Source organism: Carassius carassius, chromosome 10 (genome assembly GCF_963082965.1).
Source record: "Carassius carassius chromosome 10, fCarCar2.1, whole genome shotgun sequence".
Taxonomy (NCBI): domain Eukaryota; kingdom Metazoa; phylum Chordata; class Actinopteri; order Cypriniformes; family Cyprinidae; genus Carassius; species Carassius carassius.
The window spans coordinates 11,681,503-11,702,437 of NC_081764.1; positions in this window are offsets into that span (position 1 = coordinate 11,681,503).

Below are 20,935 nucleotides of genomic sequence, written 5' to 3' on the forward strand. Positions count from 1 at the left end.
TTACTGGTGTTGTCAATCTGACAACTGAGGAAGAGGGGTGAAAAAACCCCACTCCAATGTTTTGAATTTGGACTGCAAAACCTAGTTCAACCAGGTGCAACTCAATTGATTAGAATCTTGTAGAAAAGTTCATTTATTTCAGAAATTCAACTCAAATTGTGAAACTTAAATAAATTCAATGCGCACAGACTGAGGTAGTTTAAGTCTTTGGTTCTTTTAATTGTGCTCACATTTAACAAAAACCCACCAATTCACTATCTCAAGTAATTAGATTGTGACATGCCAATCAGCTAATCAACTCAAAACACCTGCAAAGGTTTCCTGAGCCTTCAAAATGGTCTCTCAGTTTGGTTCACTAGGCTAGACAATCATGGGGAAGACTGCTGATCTGACAGTTGTCCAGAAGACAGTCATTGACACCCTTCACAAGGAGGGTAAGCCACAAACATTCATTGCCAAAGAAGCTGGCTGCTCACAGAGTGCTGTATCCAAGCATGTTAACAGAAAGTTGAGTGGAAGGATAAAACTGTGGAAGAAAAAGATGCACAACCAACCGAGAGAACCGCAGCCTTATGAGGATTGTCAAGCAAAATTGATTCAAGAATTTGAGTAAACTTCACAAGGAATGGACTGAGGCTGGGATCAAGGCATACAGAGATGTCAAGGAATTTGGCTACAGTTGTCGTATTCTTCTTGTTAAGCCACTCCTGAACCACAGACAATGTCAGAGGCGTCTTACTTGCACTAAGGAGAAGAAGAACTGGACTGTTGCCCAGTGGTCCAAAGTCCTTTTTTCAGATGAGAGCAAGTTTTGTATTTCATTTGCAAACCAAGGTCCTAGAGTCTGGAGGAAGGGTGGAGAAGCTCATAGCCCGAGTTGCTTGAAGTCCATTGATAAGTTTTCACAGTCTGTGATGATTTGGGGTGCAATATCATCTGCTGGTGTTGGTCCATTGTGTTTTTTTGAAAAATGTAAGGGAAAAAGGTCAATTTAGCTCAAAGGGAATCATTTAAATTGTTATTTAATTTAATTAAAATTTAATTTAAGATTTTAAAGGGAATTTGAACAGAATCACTTTTTCATGGCTGACCACGGAGACGCCCTGCGATTCACTGAATGAGCCATTTAACATCAAATCTGCACTGGATATTAATATCCAAAGTATAGTGAAAACACTATCAATTAGCACAGTAACAAGATCGGTAGTTTAAGACATTAACTTGTAAGCAGATAATACAAGATACTTCTCTTTTCAATATGAATAAGGCTTTATTAGATAAATCTAAGACATATAAACTAATCTAACACATAAGCACACACACTCACACAAGTTGCAGGAAGATAGAAACTTAGGGAATAATTAGTTTAAGAGAATGAAAATGTGGAATCCCAAGTTTACAGCAATACGTGGAATTGCATAGACATGTACAATCATCAATCACTAAAATAACCCTAGCATTGAATTCCTCAATGAGGTTAAAATTAAATTAGATACACCAGTATAGATCATAGTCTGGAGGTACTTGCGTTGCCTGTGTAATAGGGGTTCCCTTTGTTGCCATTGAAAAGGGGGTTTCCCGATGTCGCTTATTGGCTGGAAGTTCAGTAGTCGCTGAAGTGACGTGGTTGGGCGTCGTCTGATGATGCCGAGTTGTGTGGGCTGGTTGAAGTTGAACGGGCACTCGAGGTCAGACTCGGAGACACGGCGTTACAAAACTTAACTCAGAACACGAAACTCTCAAATGGAAAAGAAAAAGAAACTAAAGTAAAAGAACGTAAGTAACATTTGATGAGACTAAGTGGTGTTTCTTCTCATCGTGGCTATGTAGCAGCAGGCATGCAGGCCGAAGCACGCTGGAACCACGCTCAAAGAATGCTAAATGTCATGACTAAAAGCAGCAGCTGAAAAGCAAACTCTAAAAGCTAAATTTGATGGTGTCCTGAGTATTTAAACTGGCCTTTTGGCCACACCTCAAATGTTGTCTTGACCAATTAGATATTGTCTTTGCTCGGGGTATCATAAATCATATGTTATCTTATCAAGCACGTGGTCCGAATTTTCCCGCTCTTGCAGGGTATAATTTTGGACATGATTTCTATAACAACAATATGATACATTTGACAAATAACTGATGGTCAGAAACATTTCAAGCATGCAGACTGAAACGCATACATACTAAACATGAATATGAATCCTTAAACTATTCAATAGTTATTAAAAGGCATACACAATAAGTGATTAGAAATATGATAGTCAAATGTGTGGGTTTCATAAATGATATGGAGTTAAGCAATGAACTAATATTCCTTTAGAAGTCCTTTTGAGTTCATTGAGTTCACTGTAAAGTTCCTGTGCCATTCTGTGCCAACATAAGGATGTTCTGTGGAGACCAGAGGTTAAAAGTCCCCTTAGGAATTTCAGTCTGGTTCTGCTTGGGGGTGGGGGGGGGGGGGGGGGGGGGGGGGGTCAATCCAAGGATCTTGTTTATTACTCTCATGGGTTTACATGTGTTACATCTCTTCTCTGAATTGAAATTGTCAATAATTGTTCTAGTGGTGTTAATGTTGAAAGCTGTTCTGTGAAAGAGTTGGTTGGTTGGTTGGTTATCTTGCTTCTGACTTGTGGCACTAGGAATGATTTACAACATCCTGTCCTGATCGACTCTTTAATTTGTCTGGTTCGGGTCTGATACTCTACAAAAGTCACTGCACCCGTTTACCAAGAAATTTGGAGCACTTCATGCTTCCTTCTGCTGACCAGCTTTTTGAAGATGCTGATTTTATTTTCCAGCAGGATTTGGCACCTGCCCACACTGCCAAAAGCACCAAAAGTTGGTTAAATGACCATGGTGTTGGTGTGCTTGACTGGCCAGACCTGAACTCCAAAGAGGAAGATGAGAAACAAGTGACCAAACAATGCAGATGAGCTTAAGGCCACGGTCAATACGGTCAACCAGGGGTTCAATACCACCTCAGCAGTGCCACAAACTGATCACCTCCATGCCACTCCGAATTGAGGCAGTAATTAAAGCAAAAGGAACCCCTACCAAGTATTGAGTACATGTACAGTAAATTAGCATACTCTCGAGAAAGGCCAACAATTCACTAAAAAATTATTTTTTTTATTGGTCTTATGAAGTATTCTAATTTGTTGAGCTAGTGAATTGGTGGGTTTTCGTTAAATGTGAGCATCGCATTTAAAAGAACCAAAGACTTAAACTACTTCAGTCTGCGTGCATTGAATTTATTTAATACCCAAGTTTCACAATTTGAGTTGAATTACTGAAATAAATTAACTTTTCCATGACATTCTTATTTATTGAGATGCACCTGTACAGCACCTTAAAGCAACAAAACTGTTTTCAACAAATAATAATAAGAACCATTTGGGCACCAATTAATGAATGTCTCTTGAAAAATTACCACTCTCCTCAAACAGTCTACATACATTTCCCACTCTTTTTCTAGTGTTTTTCTGTTCAAAAAGTCTGCAGAGACTGTCATGCCATTAATCATTTTTATTCTCACACTTTTTATTTTTTCCACTCTATTATTGTGATATCTCTCTTTTTTTAAATAAACCAGCAGCTAAATGTCATATACTGCAAAAACAAAATAGTTTGGGTTGCTTTAGAGTTTTTAGTCATACATTTTTTTTTTTGCTGAAGGTGGTTCTTGGTCATAATAAACTGCAGTTTGGACTAGAACTTCTGTTGTGCGAATCAAACTAGGAATAACATATCAATCTGTGCAAAAAGAACAAAGAGACTGAACATAATCTCTGGCAGACCCCATATAAGGAGACATGTATGGCTGCAAGGCAATGTCTGGTACAGGTTGCTTGTCTTACATGAGTGTAGAAGCCATTGTGTCTCAGTAGGGCAACAAAGTTGATGATCTCTCTGACATGTTTTTCACTGTCTGCTTCATAAGTAACAAACACCTTCCCTGCAATAATGAAAGAAAAAACAACAACATAACATTTCCTTCAGAAATATAACTCAAGAGTATATTATATTATATATTAGTGAAAGAGCAGTATTTAGAGCGAACAATAAAAAAAAAAAAAAAACTATAATATATATATATATATATATATATATATTAAAGTATGAACTTAACGTTATCTAATTACATATAGCAGTTTTACTACATAAACACTTTTTAATTAAATTACTTTTTAAAAGAACAGATAACATTTAGTTAACAATAACGGCCATTTCTTTATTATAGCCTGATGTTACTGGCACATACAACTTATTCAGATTTGACATTCTTTCAGTGTTGCTCAACAATAGTGTGTACACTTACTCTGCTCCAGAGATAGAGGGGCTGTGCTTGGGGTTAGTTTAGCTCGAGGGTGAGGAAAGGTGTGGCCACTGGGAGACATGAAACATTGCATAAAGACCTCAAAAAGCTACATTTTTTTTGTAGCAGTGAAAATCAGAAACCTATTAAATCACTTACAATATAATACAGGGTGTGCATAATTATTAGGCACGTTGATATTCTGATCATATTTTTTTCCAAGCACATTTTACCAATTCCAAACCAAATAACTACTATTAATTTTGTATTTGATTAAGTGATTTATAATTGTCTATTAAGACTAGAAGTGAAAAATTATGTGCATAATTATTAGGCAGATTTTATTTTACAGATACAATTATGCAAAAAATAATTAATAAATAAAAATATTACATGCCCATGAGGCTGCCAGAATCTGGCAGATAAATTCTTTGAAAGAGTGACACAAGAGGATGTGATACTGGTCCTTCAAGAGTCACTCTCAACCTATCTGTCAATAAAGTCTTCATCTATTTCCAACACTTCAGCATGTTATTCTTATTAAGTGAGGGTCATTTGTTTAGGATGTTTTGCCCAAGCAAAGTCTCTGAGAAGCAGAACAATTGCACTTAGGTTGTTAATGTAGTTTTGTAAAATGGCGCTGGAGACTAAATGCTTCCTGGTGGTTTCACACCTAATTCTTTATACTAATTCTTAAATTTTTTCTTCTCCACCTGTTTTTTCTCACCCTGCTGACCCAATGAGCATTTCACTGTCCAATGGTCATGCCTTAACTTTGCAAATTCAAGTATTAGTATTGCATCATTCTCATGGCTATTTAATCACTCTTTTTTGCATCATTTTATCTGTAAAAGAAAATCTGCCTAATAATTATGCACACATAAATATAAGGAGTTTTTCCACTTCCAGCCTTCATGGACAATTATATATTATTATAAATGATCAAATACAAAATTAATAGTAGTTATTAAAGGGTTAGTTCACCCAGATAGCAAAATTATGTAATTAATAACTTACCCTCATGCTGTTCCAAACCTCTATGACCTCTGTTTATCTTTGGAACACAGTTTGAGATATTTTAGATTTAGTCTGAGTGCTCTCAGTCCCTCCATTGAAGCTGTGTGTATGGTATACTGTCCATGTCCAGAAAGGTAAGAAAAACATCATCAAAGTAGTCCATGTGACATCAGAGGGTCAGTTAGAATTTTTTGAAGCATCGAAAATACATTTTGGTCCAAAAATAGCAAAAACGACTTTATTCAGCATTGTCTTCTCTGTTGTGTCTGTTGTGTGAGAGAGTTCAAATCAAAGCAGTCTGGATATCCGGTTCACGAACAAATCATTCAGTTCACCAAATCGAACTGAATCGTTTTAAATGGTTCGCATCTCTAATACGCATTAATCCACAAATGACTTAAGCTGTTAACTTTTTAATGTGGCTGACACTCCCTCTGAGTTCAAACAAACCAATATCCCGGAGTAATTCATTTACTCAAACAGTACACTGACTGAACTGCTGTGAAGAGAGAACTGAAGATGAACACCGAGCTTGGTGAATTAACCCTTTAAGATTGATGTGGTTTGGAATTGGCAAAATGTTCTAGGGAAAAAAATTGATCAGAATATCAACGTGCCTAATATTTATTTACACACTTTACAAGACTGGCTGTCCCACATTAATTGTACAGAAAAACTCACTACTATTACACATTACCTATGTGTGAACTCCGAGGCTGATTGTCTGCTATTTTCAGGGCCTGTTGGAGGGGAAATTATGAATTGAGTGAAACATAAATCTACACATAGGGCTCGTCATGCTTGTCCTTTTTTCGACAAGTAAATCAGTCATTCACTTGTCCAAGTACAAAAGGTACAATGTCAAGAAAAGAAAATGGTGTAAATGTAATAGCTCACTCTTCCTTAAACATATCTGTGATATCATATGTTATACATACAAACACAACATTTAGAATTTTTACCATGGTATGCTTGTTGAATGAGTTTCTTGGTGTGCACTGATTTGTTTTGATTGCTCTCACGCACAAGCCTCAACTGGCATGACCTTGTTACTGTTAAGAAATTATTCTAGCTGTTTATGCTAAATGTTTTTTGTAATGTATTGTGCTTCCTCAGTTGTTTTTTTGTAACTGATATTTTAATCAGGCTATACTTGTCCATTTGGGCAAGACAAAAAAATATTACTTCCTATAACTGGATAAACCTAATAATTTGAGTTACACTTTACACTTTACAGATCAAGTAAAATATTTTTAATATGTATACAGTACATGCCCATTTACAATGTGATTTTCCATCATTTGATGAATTACCTCTGCCACGTTCATAAAAAAAAATCTACACTATACATTTATTTTTTTTGTAAAATTACATTTACCCCTGCCTTTTGTATGTAATAATACCTCTTCATAAATTGTGCCAAACAAAAATCTATGAAGGATTAGGAGTGACATTTAAAAATAAAAGGAATCAGTAAGTTATCAATTTTATAAATTAAACTACTTTTTAAATTGACAAAGTAACAGACATTTTTAAAAGAGTTAATTTAATTCATGTTTCAAAATACAGTTAATAAAACAATAAACTCATAAATAATTTTTTAAGTGGCAAAATAAATTAACATGAAAACTATTTAATTTGTGTTTTAAAATGCAGTTAAATAATATAAAAAATAGTAAGCTAAAATTTTTAATACATATTGTAAACTGGATTTTGCAAATTGCTTTTCTTTGAAGTTTTATCAAATGCTATTGCTTATCCATTTGTTAATTGAACTAAAAAAATGGCATTGGTCATTTAGCAGGGACTACCAATCAGCTTTCAATTCAATTTTAAAGCCACCCAATGTTCGTTAGATGGACTGTCAATGGTTAGTAAGATTACTTTACACAGATAGTAATGCTTAGTGAATTAGCTTCAAAGTGCAGTTTTGTAATCCTTATATTTAGATGTTTAATCTTCTAAAATGGGTGTCACTTCTAAAAATGGAAATTGGTTGCTTAATCTGACTGTATAATTGCACAAATGTATCAAAAATGTTTCTCGTTGGAACAGGGTGGATACATTTCCTGCAAGGCTGATAAAGAACTCATCATATACAGTATGAAGCAATTTTAATGACAAAAGGCTTATGAAAGTTGGCATTATTCATCATGAGCCTTGACTGACAAATTAAGCTCCATGTACAGTAAATGAAAGAAACTGACTCACTTATGAGGCATTCATAAGAGACAAAGAATTTTAACAAAGAACTGAGAATTACTTGAAGGCCAACAGGGCATGTGGTAATGTGGCCTGTAATAAGAGCCCTGATCGATTTGATACCAGTCTACAGGATATTGACTACAGCAGGACAGCCCGCGGGATGCACAGGGGTGCGGGGGCATGCAGTAGCTGTGAGGTGCGAACACATTTGGGATAGAGTGCAGTGAACGCGGCTGTTCTAGACTTCTCTCTCCCAGACTGTGCTTGTCTGGAGAGCAAGAGTAATTGTAGTAGTTTCCAGACACTAAGCAAGAGGGGAGGTTTCCTCTAGGGTATTCCACCGAACCGCTGCCCACAGAACTTGAGTGGAGCAGGTCCCCACTGTGCGGCTCTAGGGTGCTCAGACATGCTTCTGTCCGACTAGGAAATGGTGTCTGGGGACTGTAGCCAGAGCGTAGACCTAACGGGGGCTGGTAAGGGCTGTAGATGATCTTTGTGGAGCTGTAGTTGGTCTTTTTGTCTCTGCAGATATCTGTGAAGTCAGTCTGTGCACTCAAAGAGAAGTAATTTCCAGACATACAAACAGTTGGCATGAGTGAGTAGGGAATCGGTGGAGTTTTAGACACAGATGGAGTCCTCAGTAATGATTTTCTCCATAGCCTCGTCGTTTTCTTCTGGAAAATTGAGGCATTGTAAACTGCATTGGTCAAATGGAGAAATATAACTAGAAAATGGAGGGGGTGAGTGGGGTTGGGGTATACTGTATACTCTAACAGTACGTAGAAAAACTTACATTTGAAAATTAACAAGATCAAAAAATATATCCATACAATTTACTGTAGCTAGCAGATTTCTTAATATATATTGCAGTTACAGCCAAAAAAAAAAAAAAAAAACCCTCCTTTTAGGCATTTTGAAAAACAACTGGTGCCAGAATAAGCCCGTCAGACCAAAATGTTTGAAAAAACAGGGCAATAAATAAAGACAGCCCACTGCCAGTGTAAGTTCGGGAAAAAGCTGTGTTGTTGCTATTTATAATATTATTTACGTGTGGTTTAATACCTATCAAACTTAACTTTTTTAATTTTATATATTCAATGTACTAAAGTATCTGTAAGTTCACAGTCCATCTTTTTTTCTTATCACTAATAGATTAGAAACATTTTAACTGCAATTGTCACAATATGATTTCAAATAAGTAAAATTATTAAAATAGAAATGTAAAGACATTTCATGACAATGCAAATGTATTTCTGTTAATCTGTCGATTTTCTTTTGAAGGCATTAAATATAAAAAATTAATTAATTAAAAAAACTGAATAAAACAATATTATCAATATCTATAAATATATATTTTTTTAGTTGCAGTTCAAAAATATTTTTGTTTGAGCCTTGTATAAAGAAACCTGCAAGCTCCGGAAGTGGGTGGGACTTTATTCTTTCTACAATATTGTGTCACATACACCAATCTGCTATCCAGAACATTTGTTTTCAAAACTGTGTTTAAAAAAATTATAAATAATTGATATAAGGGGCATAAATACAACAATACAATACAAGAATAAACAATAATTCTATGTTTAAAAAATTACATAAACCGTGTCCAAAACTAACACTAGGAATTTGCTAAATGCAAACTGCACTGGCTCCCTATTGAACAATGAATACATTTTAAAATCTTGCTAATTACTTATAAAGCGCTGAATGGTTTAGCTTCTCATTACCTGAGCAGGCTCATATTGCATTATAGTCCTTCACGTCTGCTGCGTTCTCAAAACTCAAGCCATTTGATAATACCTAGAATATCAAAATCAACTGTGGGTGGCAGGTCCTTTTCCTATTCAGCACCCAGACTCTGGAACAATCTCCCTAGAGTTGTTCGGGAGGCAGACACACTCTGTCAATTTAATTTAGATTAAAGTTCCATCACTTTAACCTGGCTTACACATAACACACTATCACATTTCTGGAATTCAAATCCGTTAAAGGATTGTTAGGCTGCATTAATTAGGTCAACTGGAACTGGGAACACTTCCCATAACATCCAATGTAACCGCTACATCGTAAGAAAAATGGCATCTACTCTAATATTAGTCTCTTTAATTCTTATTTCCGAGGTCACTGTAACCACCCAGATCTAGACCAGATGGTGGATCAGCACCTAGAGACGACCTCTACGGCCCTGAATGTCAGCTGACAGCACATCAACTAGATGCACCCCAGAGACAGATCCCTTGTGAAGACCTCAATGCCTCGATGGCCATCAGCACAAGACCATGGGAACCAGACATGACTTCTGCACCTGTGTTGCAACCTGGAATTAAATCAGGCCATGCTGGTTTTGTCTGGCCAGAGGAGAACTGGCCCCCTGAGTGACCCTGGTTTCTTCCAAGGTTTTTTTTTCTCCATTTCAGTCACAGATGGAGTTTTGGTTCCTTGCCACTCGCCTTTGGCTTGCTTAGTTGGGGACGCTTGACTGACTGCACAGACACTATAGAAAGAGAACTGAACTGGATGATGACATCACTGAATCATAAATAAACTGACTTTAGCTGAAAAATGACTCTGTTATCGTCTTCTCGCATCATTGACAAACTATTTTCCTGTTTGACTCCGTAAAGCTGCTTTGACAAAGCCAGTATAGTGACTTGACTAATTAAACACACCTGATCCAACTAATCAAGTCCTTCAGGCTTATTTATAAAAACTACATGGCATGTGTGTTGGAGCAGCGTTTGTACAAAACTCTGCAGGGCTCCGGCCCTCCAGGAATTGAGTTTTAAACCCCTGCACTATATGGACAAAAGTATTGGGAAACCTGTACAGTACTTACTGAACTTACAGTACAGTATGAAATTTAGTGGACTTTACACCATCAGCGGGAAAACACCTGAGTGGAAACCAACATGAGACATGGGAAATCACAGTTGACTAAGGCCATCAATATCAAATGCACAAATGGGGCAGAGAGGGTACTAATACTAATACATACCTGATGCTTTTAATTAGCACAACACTGAAAACCTAAAAAAAAAATATTTAAAAAAATATAGTGACACCGAGAAGCAATGTTAAATCACGTAATTCTCCTTTCTGAATAGTTGTACAGTTGATAATTCACAGATGTTTAAATAAAAAGTATGAATGAGTATTAAAGTAGCTATACTATACTTTCACAATCTCATAACATTTTAGCACCAGTAAGCATTTTTCCATCAAAATACTGTAATTGCTACATCTACATAATACATTAAATAGGATATTCTAGTAGACATTTATTAACAATAACAACAGTAGACTACTTTTTAAGCAGTATTTTGTAAACATTTCGCAACGTGTCTAGTTCACGTTGTAGTTCACATGTATCACATTTCGCTCTAACTTTGTACCATATTACTTTACAGGTAACACCTGCCAAAAATAAAATAGAAGTTTAAATACATTATAATATAGACAAAACACGTATAAAACTCCCACCCAGCTCTCCTGACAAATTAAACGTCAGTGTTGTGCGTGACAAACTGCTCGCTGACATGACATAAACCACATAAAGCACGTACATACCTTTAGGCTGATCAGCAGATTTAGTCGCGTGAATTATTTAATTTCGAATAATGTAATATCAGTGTACAATATCATGAGGGCATGAGCTGTAGCAGTCTTAGTACATAGACTACTGTTTGGAAGTTTTTCGACACCTGCCAAATCCGCCCACTTCCCAGAAAGAACACCCTCGACTCGGTTGAGCGGAACCTGATTCTTTTCAGCAGATTCTTTTCTATTCTAAAGAACCAATTCGTGTTTGTAAATTACTTGACAGTAAAAGGGTGAACGATTACTCGCAAGAATACTGAGAATAAATAATATATATTACTAAAAATGATTATATATTAGCAGTGTTGGGCAGAAGGCTAACTTAGTTACTGTAGCTACTGTAATAATATTACTTTTTGCAGTAACCAGTAGTGAAACTAATTACTAATAATATTTCAGTAATAATATTAATTACCATCCATAAAACATCATATTACTTTTGATGCCTCAACAACGCTGATTTTAAATCCAATAATCTGAACACTTTTACTTTACTCATCATGGCATTACATCCCACCCACATCCCTCTGACCAACATGTGATACATTATATTACTATTATAAAAAATATTTTTGGAAATTTAAACAAACATATGTCATTTGATAAAATACATAATGAAATATAACCGTATATCGGCAACACAGAAATTACAATTCGCTTCAAGCTACACAAGACAATTAATGAGATTAATACTTCCATATATATATATAGAGAGAGAGAGAGAGTGAGAGAGAGAGAGAATAACATTTCTACTTGAACATCACTATCAATCACTATTGAGTGTTTGCAATAACTTCTGACTGTGATCAAATGTTGATTTTTGTCAATAATGAGGCAGAAATATGTTGTTTGTAACATTCTAGAAGAATTTTATGTGGAAAATACACAGTTACAACTTCTGTGGGGTGTGAAAAAAAGTAATGTAACTAATGGTGTAAATAATTACTGTCACCAGAAAGTAATAAGCAACAATATTACTTTTGTAACTAGTAATGAGTAATTTTACATTCTTTGTGTAACTAGCCGAACACTGTATATTAGTTACTATTACTGACAACAATAATATCTGAACAATAAAAACGGCATTAAACACATGCAGAAATTTCACAAAAAAATACAGGTAAATTGCAGCACAAGAAAATCTGGGAAATATTTGAGTCATATTGGGTCTTTGAATAGTAAGGACTATTTACTCTATATTACTGTGGTTTAAAACAATGATAAACAACTCAATGCTTCACTCACCATAGTTCTTAGGAGGTTACTTTTTTATTATTATTAAAATATGGCCAATGAGACTTTACAAAAACATAAGTTAACGTGGACAGCTGATAACTTTCACATTAGACATCCATGGTTTGGTTTTTAGTGCTATGCATTTCTGAGTTAAACTGACATCAGAGGTCCGACACTGAACATCTTTATCTGTGGTTCTGATTTTTAACAGTTTGTAAAATAAATGTATGTCATTTTTTTTTTTCTCAGTTACACATTACATGATTTTTCATCATTAAATCATGTAAAACAAGTTTGTCATGCACTCACTCTAACCATGTAGATAAGTGCATAAAGAAAGTAAATGCGTCAGATTTTACTGTAAAATCTTTCCAGAGTGTGAAACCATCACTCATTCATTATTTGATCCATAGTATGACAAAGCTCTTACAGTCATATAGCGGTAAATACAGGGACAGAGTAGGGCTGTAGTACTCGAGTCCGGTCTTGGACTCGAGTCCGGACTCCAGACATTTTTCTGTCGTCTCGGACTTGTCTCGGACTCGTTGCATTTGCACTCGGACTTGGCCATTGGACTCGCTTTTTTCCTTTTTTCCAAAGCACTCTGTAGCCTTCAATCTACACTTACGCTCCAGTGGCGTCTGCTGTTGCTAGGCAACCATGACCCGCTCTCCATGAAGACGCAGAAGTTTCAGCAAAGAATAAATTGTTTTCCAGCACTAAAAATCCCTTGCAGTAGCTCTGCTAATAGATTCATTTAAAAATGGCTATCCATCCTTGTACAGCTATGATCATCTGTTTCTCCATCTTGGCTTAGCTTTCAGTATTGTTCCGGGAAAGGATGTGCATGACCAGCGGTGCACTTGCTGCGACCTGTAAAGTTTAGATGTTTCTAATTTAATTTTCTACCTGTTAGATTGTGTTTTATTTACATCTACACCTAGATAGCCTTAAACGTACCCTTTACAATAGTGAAATACAGTGGGGCTCGAAAGTTTGGGCACCCCTTGCAGAATCTGTGAAAATGTGAAAATTTTATTTAGTACTGTCCTGAGTAAGATATTGTACATAAAATATGTTAACATTTAGTCCACAAGACAAAAAAAATGCTGAAATTATTAAAATAACCCCACTCAAAAGTTTGGGAACCCTTGGTTCTTAATACTGTGTGCTGTTACCTGATGATCCACGACTGTCTTTCTGTTTTCTGATGGTTGTGCATGAGTCCCTTGTTTGTTCTGAACAGTTAAACTGAGCAGCGTTCTTCAGAAAAATCTTTAAGGTCGTGTAGATTCTTCAGTTTTCCAGCATCTTTGCTTATTTGAACCCTTTCCAGCAGTGACTTTATGATTTTGAGATACATCTTTTCACACTAAGGACAATTGAGGCACTCCAACACAATTATTAAAAAACATTCAAACATTCACTGATGCTCCAGAAGGAAACAAGATTTGGGGGGTGAAAACTTTTGAACATGATGAAGATGGCCAAATTTGTCTTTTTTGTTTTTTTCCCATTTAGTTCTGCCCTTCGTAAGCAACAGAAGATACTTGTATGTTTCCCGGTACACAAATTAAGTACAATTTACCTTGATCTTCAAATTCCAAAAGTTTTCACCCCCAGCTCTTAATGCATCATGTTTCCTTCTGGAGCATCAGTGAATGTTTGAATTTTTTTACAGTTTTTTTCACAGTTGCCGAGTGAAAGGAGAGTTTTATAATGATAAGACACGCATATAATACTTTATTCAAAAGGAAGAGCCGCTTGTTCCGTGCGTCATACGTCATTACGTTATTTCTGCGTCATTGCACATGCGCAGACCTTTCAGTTTCGTGGTTCAATCCGATCAGGTGTTTACATGCACACTCAATCGTATTAAAAGAGGAATAAACCACCCCCTTCAATCCGATCAAAATTTCAATTGGATCGATTAAGGTTTAGAACGTTTTTCAAGGTCAAACAAATGTATCTTTATTTCATAGCCGCAGGTAAATTTGTTTTGTAGATAAAAAGAATTTGGTCATCCGAAATAAAACATAGAAAACATAAAACAGGCTGCACCATGACACCTACACATCCTCTATCCAAATGAACTATCAAATACTAAAACATCCATCTTACTCATATTATTTTAAATTTCAATTGCATTGGAACAAAAGTATTTCTGTACCATCTAGTCTTCCATCTCGTGGGCACAAACCACGACCAGAAGGAAGTGACTGAAAGTCATTCCTTAAGGGATGCATCATGCAACCAATCATTCAGGACAACACTTGCTTTTCGGTACACCTGATTTGTATAAATATTTCCCAAATTCTGTTGATTTACTTCAATTATCCTACTCGCCCATTTAATAATTTGGTTTAAGGAGTTCTTATTCTTCACTGACAGGCTTCCATACCACACCACAATGGAAAACGACATAAAAGATTCAATAAAAGCACAATAAAACAAAGTCAGCATTTGTCTATCAATGTTAATTTTAGCAAGTTTCCTAAGGTAACTCAAACGTTGATGACCCTTTTTGCAGACCATTTCACAATTGAACTCAAATGAAAGTTTTGAGTCTATGACTGTGCCAAGATATTAACAACTCTACACGATCCACAACCTGTCCTTTGATAGTCGTAGTGATGTGATCAACAGCGTGTGTTCTAAAATCAATGATCATGTCTTTCGTTTTAGTAATATTGAACTTTAGATAAGAATCATTGCACCAGGTCACAAAATCATCCACAACTGGACCGTGACCAAACTCTTCTCCCTGTAGCAGGCTCACTATCACTGTGCCATCAGCAAACTTAATAAATATCCTGTTTTCATGTAAGCTTTGACACATATTGGTGTACAAAATGTAATGGTGAAAGAACACAGCCTTGAGGGGATCCTGTGGATAAACATAATACATCTGAGAAGTCCGATTGAGCTGTAAATCCAATTACAAACAGATTATTTGAATGCATGTAAACGTAGTTGTGTTTATTTTGTTATTGAGCTGTTTTTACTTGCATTCTGTTTCTGAGAGAATTAAAGCAATCTTTTCAGTTCTTTTTTCGGGTAGGATACATAAATGTGCTGATGCCTTTGGTAGCCAGGTGCTTGGGAATAAGTCTCTCTGTACCATACCAGTTGAAGCCTTTAGTGGAGTGACCAATCCGAGGCAGATGGACACTTGCTATTGAAAGAAAAAAAGGAAAAAAAGTGAAAATGTTAACTAAAAGCCATTTAAACTAAAGAGCCATTTACAAAGAACATGTTCGTTCAAAGCTGAAGTGCTGCCTTATATCAAATGCAATGGACAAATACATCCAGTGCATGCTTACACAGAAAAACTATGGAAAAGCTGCTTAATCAAATTCAAACACAGTCTGTGTAAATGACTCATTATAAAGCATGATCAGCCAATTAAAATGACAGCTGTTATATACATTGAGTGAACGTTTTACTACAGGTTTGCTGCACAGATGTGCACTTCTGTTAAACTCATCTACAGTGGGTATAGAAAAGAACCCAGAAATCCAGCTGTATTTACTCAGTGCAATTTATAACTTCCAAGTGAAAAATATAACACGCGTCAGACAAAATAAGTAAAAAAACTGAATGAAAATGAAAGTCGTGACATTTGCCATGTATGGTAACCTGTACTCGGAATTGGTGCTGCATTTAACCCATACAAGTGCACACACACAGCAGTGAGAAGTGAACACACACCTGGAGCAGTGGGGAGCTATATCCAGTGCCCAGGGAGCAACTGGGGGTTCAGTGCCTTGCTCAAGGGCCCTTCAGCCATGGGTATTGAGGGTGGAAGAGCGCTGTTCATTCACTCCCTGCCATGTAAGGACATTCATCTTTTTTACAGCTGTGTGGTCAGTTTTGCTGTGTGTTTTGGGTCATTGTCATTTTGTAAATAAAAAAAAAAAGATTTTCCTTAAGAATATGACTTTATAGCTTTATAGTCTGTGACGAGTGGGCCGGGGCCGAGGGATGTGGGAACGAGTGAGGCCGGTGGAGTGATTGGGAAATGAGCGACACCTGCGACCCACCACCGGTCTGGAGTCCCACAGAGGAGATGGAAGGATATAAAACTGGAGCGACGACAGTGAAGGACGAGAGAGGACCAGGCCTGGGCTTTATTTTATGTTTTGGTTTTTATTTGTGCGCATCAGTCGTCCGTGAGTCGTCTGCTGTTTTGTGTTTATTTTGTTATTAAAGTCTTTGTTTCATTGTCCGCCGGTTCCCACCTCCTTCTTCTGGATGAATATGAAGGTTTTATTATTACAGTGGTGCCGAAACCCGGGAGAAGGAGGGACGCGCTGCTGAAGATTCCTCGCCGCTGTGGTGAATCCGCGGTGCTATCGACCAGGCGAGGAGTGTGCCGCCATGGACGCTCGAGGCGGTGGGCTGGAGTGAGTTGCCGGGGACGGGCGAGCTCGCTGCCGGCCGCGATGTGGAGGGACAGCTGCCGTCCTTGAGGGAGCGGAGGAGTCGGCGCCGTTCGCCAGGGGGCCGGAGCCTGCTGCCTCCGTGAAGGTATCCGGAGGAGCAGGGAACGGGGGACTCCTGCCGGCTGCCCAAAACCAGAGGAGCCGTCGCTGTCCACCAGGCGGCGGAGGGGTGTCGTGCCGTCCGCCGAGGGCCGTCCAGTGCCACCGCCAGGCACCGCGGAGGAGATCACCCAGCTGGTGGAGGGCCGAGCAGCAGTGCGTCTGGGAACCGGAATTTTATTTATTTATTTTTTTTTCTCTCTCCCCTCTCTCGTCTCTGTCGCTTCTCCTTCCATCTCCTTTTCTCTCACCTCGTCTGTCCTACCCCCAGGTTCCCGCAGGTCCCCGTGAGCGGTCCACCCTGGAGGGAGGGAGGGGGGGTTGGGGGGTAGAGTGCAGTCTTGGGAGTACCCCCCGGCCTGTGAGGGGCGATGGGGGTATGTGACGAGTGGGGCGGGGCCGAGGGATGTGGGAACGAGCGAGGCCGGTGGAGTAATTGGGAAATGAGGCGACACCTGTGACCCACCACCGGTCTCGAGTCCCACAGAGGAGATGGAAGGATATAAAACTGGAGCGACGACAGTGAAGGACGAGAGAGGACCAGGCCTGTGCTTTATTTTATGTTTTGGTTTTTATTTGTGCGCATCAGTCATCCGTGAGGGGCTGATGCGCTGTTTTGTGTTTATTTTGATTATTATTAAATATCAGTTGATTGTCCGCCGGTTCCCGCCTCCTTCTTCCCGATGATTATGGAGTTTTTATTATTACATAGTCCTTTTGGGCAGTTCGGCAGGCACCTCCGCTTTATCCCTGTGCAACATAAAGGACTGGAGCACTCAATGAAGCTCATCGGCTGCAGACAAGAACCACCATGTTACAAACTCCCACACAAGGTCACCCGAGTCCAAATAATATGAGAATTTATGATCTCTATCATCTGATAGCGTCAAGCAAATCTAACAGGTGAGTCAAGGAGAGAGAGCATCTAATCTACACCAGGCTGGCCTTACGAATCTGACACCTTTTTATGCTCTACCATGTTTGTGAGTTAACTGAGATGTTTTTTCTCTGTCTCACTTAGATCTGTTTGATCAGTGTTTTTGTGTTAAGCAGTCACAGCACTATAATTTTCACCACAAACAGCAATTACAGCAAACCAGTTAAAGAAAATAGCTTTTAAAAGCATGACTGTCTAAACATAAAACCCTTAAGTTCAATGATGGCAGTTAATTGCTGAAACATTTGCTAAAACCAGCAGCTTTAAGTGTTAATAAGGTGCAAAGGTTTGTGCTGCCATACCAAGAGCAGGTTCAGTCTGTACGTCTGTGTAGGCACTAACGGCTTCAGGCAGAAACAGACTGGGCTGGATGAAGGTGAGGAGGGAAAAAAACTTTTTGCAAGTTATTCTGAATGGGGGTGCCCAACAGCACTTGAAAACCCACTGTAAACTGTGAAGGCGGATGTCAGATGGCAGTCAATAGCAGGGGAAAGCTGAAACTGACAAGCTAGGTTAGGTTTATTATCAGGGGTTTTACGGACAGTAACTGTGACAGCAATGAAGATGTAATCGTGTAACCTCTTTGAGGGTTTGGTGGAGCAATGATTCCTGGTTCTTCAGCAGGTGAGCCTCTTCGACAACTAAAATCTTCCATTTCCTTTTAGCTGTGGAAAGAGTGGAGTGGTAAAATTAAATAAGAATTGAAATATGCAGTCACATACACCAATAAACTGATAATTATTTTTTATTGTATGGCTGATAACTGATAAATATTATATTAAACATTATATTAGAATAATATTAATATAATATTAGATATTAGAATATATTAATAATAATATTAGAATTCTACACAATTTTGTCTAAAAAAAACAAAAAAACAACAACACTACAACATTTCTTTTTTTAAATAAAACACTACAAACTAAAACCTAACTTTTAAAGGCTTCAAGTTACAAAATTATTAGTATTAAGCTTTTAAAGATGAGATGGCCGCAAAGTTGCCTGCAAAACCAAGGAAGGCCAAGTTATTGCAGATTTTTACTTTTTAAAGATCATCTATAGTGTAAATTATAAAACATAAATATTTTTTTAAATAACTATAAAAAATTATTTATTGACAAATTGTAATGATTATACAGTATTAAGACAAAGGTACAGAAAACAGAATTAAACTCAAAACTACAAGTAAATTTAGATATAAAAACAATATTTATAATGTAAAATTTTGCAATTTACAATTTTCATAGTCATGAAAATAAATCCGCGACCCGGCCCCGGATAAGCAGAAGAAGATGGATGAAAATAAAGAAAACTCTTTGAATGAGAAGGTGTGTCCAAACCTTTGGTCTGTACTGTATATATATATATATATATATACAGTACAGACCAAAAGTTTGGACACACCTTCTCATTCAAAGAGTTTTCTTTATTTTCATGACTATGAAAATTGTAGATTCACACTGAAGGCATCAAGGGCTATTTGACCAAGAAGGAGAGTGATGGGGTGCTGCGCCAGATGACCTGGCTTCCACAGTCACCGGACCTGAACCCAATCGAGATGGTTTAGGGGTGAGCTGGACCGCAGACTGAAGGCAAAAGGGTCAACAAGTGCTAAGCATCTCTCGGGGAACTCCTTCAAGACTGTTGGAAGACCATTTCAGGTGACTACCTCTTGAAGCTCATCAAGAGAATGCCAAGAGTGTGCAAAGCAGTAATCAAAGCAAAAGGTGGATACTTTGAAGAACCTAGAATATGACATATTTTCTGTTGTTTCACACTTTTTTGTTATGTATATAATTCCATATATAATTCCACATGTGTTAATTCATAGTTTTGATGCCTTCAGTGTGAATCTACAATTTTCATAGTCATGAAAATAAAGAAAACTCTTTGAATGAGAAGGTGTGTCCAAACTTTTCGTCTATACTGTATATATGTATATATATATATATATATATGTATGTATATATATATATATATATATATATATATTCTCCCTCTAGTGACAGTGACAAGTTCAACACATTGTCTTTCATTTAAAATCAGTTCATGCTGGAATATTCACACATTCATAAAGTGGCATATAGTTTCACAGACCTGTAACAGAAATACATCAGTTGGCTATATCTTTAATATGGCTTCTTTGTAATCTAAACTGACGACTCAAGTCTGATCGTATACCAGCATCCCTTACCCTTCTACCTCTTGTCTCCAGTTCTCCAAAACAGATAAGGGACAGAGCACGAGGAACGGTGAGTTCATCTTAAGGTTTCCTTAAGCATATGCCAGCAAAGAGGACAGCAGAGGATGGTATCTCAGTTATCTGATATGTGACATCTTGGAACAAATCGCTGACTTAAAAGCAGACATTACAAGCAAGATAACCCCACCCTCTTACAAACCTGGCAGGTCTTGCCCAGACCCATCTCATCATCAAGGATGCAGCCCTGCTGGTTCTTCATACACTGTGACAGCCACCTGATAAGACCTCAGAAGAGCTGCTGTTAGGAAGGAGATAAAGGACTGCAGTGTTGTTCATAAGAACACTTTTAGAGTCAAACCATAAAGTGGGCCTTCAATGCATTTCTTTTTAACTGGTTAAATTAATATCCCACATAAAAAGCCAACACGGTCCAAAAGTTCTGTATGATGAAAAAGATACCATCGGCTCTAAAAGTGAACTTCTTGAGTTTGTCATGTAATAAAATATATAATTTCAGAAATGCAAGTATTCAGCTTCAATCGTGTTTATTAGGTTGAGACAAAGACACTATATCAAATACATGACCGCAGTCCATAAATAATGTAATTATATTACAGATCATTTGTGAAACATTTTCATGCAAAAAAACAAAAACCTTATTTGGCAAACAAATACTTGGGTGTTTCCTTTAAACATATTAAAAGAATCTTTCAATTCACACACCTCCTGGTCCCCATTTTTCCAGGTCACTCTCCATTATTTCCGATTTTTCCTTTTCTGGTATGTTGCTTTTGACATCTCGAAGAAATTTTGACATTGTTGTGATTGATTTACCTTCACCTTAAGTCTTCTATCTTTACACACTTTATTTAGTCAAGAAGGCTAAT